This window comes from Petaurus breviceps, unplaced genomic scaffold, assembly GCF_028583685.1.
Source record: "Petaurus breviceps papuanus isolate PSGF00001 unplaced genomic scaffold, PetGlider_PUasm1.0 126, whole genome shotgun sequence".
Taxonomy (NCBI): Eukaryota; Metazoa; Chordata; class Mammalia; order Diprotodontia; family Petauridae; genus Petaurus; species Petaurus breviceps.
In genome coordinates, this window is record NW_027185655.1 from 28208475 (window position 1) to 28212632 (window position 4158).

The 4158-nt window shown below is 36.0% G+C and overlaps 1 pseudogene; it reads left to right on the forward strand.

The window, feature by feature from the left end:
- The first annotated feature begins 2181 nt into the window (after positions 1-2181).
- Positions 2182-3843, forward strand: LOC138169730 (tripartite motif-containing protein 59-like; annotated as a pseudogene).
- The last annotated feature ends 315 nt before the right edge of the window (positions 3844-4158 follow it).

Below are 4158 nucleotides of genomic sequence, written 5' to 3' on the forward strand. Positions count from 1 at the left end.
TTACTACTAGATACATATCCCAAAGAGATCATAAAAAGGGGAAAGGACCCACACACACACACAAAAAAAAAAAAACATTTATAGCAAGTCTTTTTGTGGTGGCAAAGAATTGGAAATTGAGGGGATGTCCATCAATTGAGGAATGACTGAATTAATTGTGAATATAATGGAATACTACTGTGCTATAAAAATGATGAGTAGGTAGATTTCAGAAAAAAAATACTTGGAAAGACTTACTTGAACTGATGCTGAGTGAAGGGAACAGAAACAGAAAAAATATCATACATAATAACAGCAACATTGTGCAACGATCAAGTGTGATAAACTTGGCTTCTCTGCAATACAATAATCTAAGACAATTCTAAAAGACTCATGATGGGAAATGTTATCCCCATCCATGGAAGGAACTATGAAATTTGAATGCAATTTGAAGCATACTAACTTTGATTTTTTTCCTCTTTCTCATGTTTTTCCCCTTGTTCTGATTCTTCTTCCATAATATAACTAATGTGGAAATACATTTAATATAATTGTACATGTATAACTTATATCAGAATGATTTTTGTCTTGGGGAGAAAGGGAGAGAGAAAAAATGGAACTCAAATCTTGTAAAAGTGATTGTTGAAAATTATTTCCATATGTAATTGGAAAAACAAAACAAAATATTATTAAGTGGTGGTGGTGGGGAAGCTAATAATAGAGGACACTGTCTCCCAACTACAATTTCTTTGATGTAATTGGTAAAACTGCTATTTTCAGATTCTTTTTACATGAAATTCCAGAAGACTTCAATAGTGATAGAAAAAAAATGAAATGGCTGTGGGGATTATTCTCATCCAAAAAAGAGAAAATTGTAGTAGCCAAAAATAAAATAGATAATTTTGATGATTTAAAATTGAAAAGATTTTGCATGAAGACAATCAATGCCAGGTAGAATAATAATGGAAGTGATCAATTGGGAAAATTTTGCATCAAAATACCGGATAAACACCTGAAATCTAATATGTATAGGAAAACAACACAAAATATATAGATGTAGAATAAATCTTTGTTAAGTGTTTGCTATGTTTCAGACACTTTGCTAAGTCCAAAAAAAAAGAAAGAAAACTATAGTCCCTACTCTCAAGGAGCTTACAATGTAATGAGCTGAGAAAATAACTAAAAGGAAGCTGAAAGGGAGGAGGAGGAACTTGAGGGTATACCTAGGCTGAGGGTATGATGAAGATGATGGTGGAGTTAAAAACACGCAGAGTAGCTGGGTGGCATATAAAGATATGGCTAGGATTTTGAGCCCTTTATAAAGGGAGTCCATGTGAGGAGGTTTATGGTTCACCCTCTAGTCCTTCAATCAATGGGGCAGAAGCAACCGAAGGTACTGATGAGTAGAAGCAATTCCCTGATTATAAGCTTATCCTAGCAATGAATTTGTCCTGAGTCAAATATGAGGAAGATGATGATAGAGTGACATCAACCAGATTAGCTGGTGAGAAAATGAAAAATGAAAATACAAGATCAAGAAGGATTTCACAATTGATAAGTCGTCAGAGATATTAACAAATTGTTCTCAAAAGAACTGCACTTGACAATGTTGATTCACTGAGCTTGGAGTATAAGAAAAAACAAACATTATTTTTTCCTGTTAGATTGTTGTCCAGCTACATCTCCTTCATTTTGCCCTTGTTCTGTTTTGCAATATAAATATAATATTAACACTATTTTTTTTTTAAAGCAATTGGGTTAAGTAACTTGCTCAAGGTTACACAACCAGTTATTTCTGGGTGTGGTGCTGAGTATCTGAGCCCGGATTTGATCCAGGTCATCCCGACACTGGAGCCCGTGCTCTTACTTGCTGAGCCACCTGGCTGCCCCTAAGCAATTGGGGTTAAGTAACTTGCTCAAGGTTACATGGCCAGGTGTTTCTGGGTGGGTGCTAAGAGTCTGAGCCTGGGATTCGATCTCCAGGTCATTCCAACACTGGAGCCGGTGTTCTTACTCACTGTGCTACCTGGCCGCCCCTATATTAACACTATTTTTTAATGAAAGGATATTCCCTTAATATCTATCTTTACAGAAATAGCCTGGAACGGTGGCTAGTATCTTTGAGTCATTTAGAGTCAAGAATACCTATATTCAAATTCTATTCCAGACATATATGAGCCACATTACTATGAGAGAATCACTTAACCTTTCTGGATATCACTTTATCATCATCTATGCAATGAGGATAATAAAACTTGAAGCACCTATCATCTAAGGTTACTGGTATGAGATGCTGTCTTTGTAAACAAAAGTACAAAGTGTATGAAACTAATTATTATCTTCCAGTAGATTTTATTATTTCCATCTTCTCTATATGTCTTTAAAAATATGTTGCCTGCACCAGGAGAAGGCTTGCTGGGAGCATGAAGAGCTGAGAGGGGGGAGGCCCCAGCTCAGGCTCCAGCCTGGGTAAAGGAGGAAATGCATAATTTTAAGGAAGAACTAACATGCTCCATTTGTTATAGTATATTTGAAGATCCTTGAGTATTACCAAGCTCCCATACGTTTTGCAGAAATTGTCTGGAAAATGTTCTTCAGGCATCTGGTAACTTTTACATGTGGCAATCCATAAGAATTCCTCTGAAGTGGCCTAATTGCAGAAGTATAGTTAAAATCCCACCCCCTGGTATTGAATCATTACCTATCAATTTTGTCCTAAGAGTTATAATTGAAAATATCAGCAAGAAGAGCACCCAGATATCGTTACCTGCCCTGAAAACTCAAGCCAGCTCCTCAGTGTTTACTGCCTGTTAGACGATTAGCTGGTGTATGGCCACTGCCTTAACATAGGCCAGCATCATGGTCATCCTATAGACAACGATTTAAGTGCCTATATGAAAGAAAAGGATAATCCCCCAAAACTTCTCAAGCAGGTAATTGACAATCACTGGATAGATGTTTGTCTGCTCATGGAAAGGTTAGAGGAACAGAAATAGCATATTGAGGAAATTGTCCAAAGTGATAAAGAAATTGTCCTCCATTATTTTAGGAAGCATAATGATATATTGGACCTGAAAAAATGCTTTTCTACCTGCCTTGCATGATGTTAGGACAGCAATTAATGAAGAATACTTTCAACGAATTGAAAAAATGAAAGAAATAAGAGAACAGCAGCTTGAACTGATGTCATTGACTACGTCTTTGTGAGAGGAGGAACCGCCCCTTAAATTCCTGGAAAAAGTCCATAATGTTCATCAGTGGGAACAGGCTTAGAAACAAAGAAAACTCCCTAACATCAAGCTTCTTGAAATTTATCCATGAATGGGTCAGGTGCTGAAGGAAGAAGGGTCAAGAACAGAAATTGGTCAAATAAAAAAACTTATGATTCCAGAAATAAAACTTTCCCTCCAAAGGACACAATGTGACCCAGCCACCAAGTTGGAGAGCAAAGTGGAGTTTTTGAAGAGTTTAAGCATTTTTATATTGACAATTTTTTCAGGGATGTTGATGTTAATATTTTTGTTTAACGAACATATGCTGCCTATTTTAAATGAAGTGAGTTTAGTGTATTTCTCAGAACTTTCTCAATCTCCGAATCATACATTGTCTAGCAACATGTATACAGTTAAGGAAACAGTGTGCCACAGTTATATGATGAAAGGATTAACAAGGGACACCCTTGTTGTTTCTGAGAATTCAGATCCGAATTAATTATGTTTACCTCTCTCTAGCCAATTCTTTTTTTTTATTTTTCAAATGCTTTATTGACTTCTGATTTACATCATTCATTTTTGCCAGATTTTGAGTTACAAATTTTCTCCCTGTTTTTGCTCTACCCACCGCCCCAGAATAGCAGTCCCACAGGATATCCCCTCCTCCAATCTGCTCTCTCCCATATTTTCTCCCATACTCCTTTTGATTTTTCCAGTAGAGCATAGTGCTCTCTATATTTATTTCCCAATTACATTTAAAATAATATTAATAATATATATGTATACATACACACATTTTTTAAAACATTGATTTTACAACTTTCAATTCCAGATTCACTCCCTTCCTCCCTTGTCACCCACCCTAACTGGGAAGATAAGCAATTCAGTATAGGTAGTACATGTGTGGCTAATGCAAAACATTAACATATTTGATATATTTTAAAAGACTGACTACATTTCCCTCCCT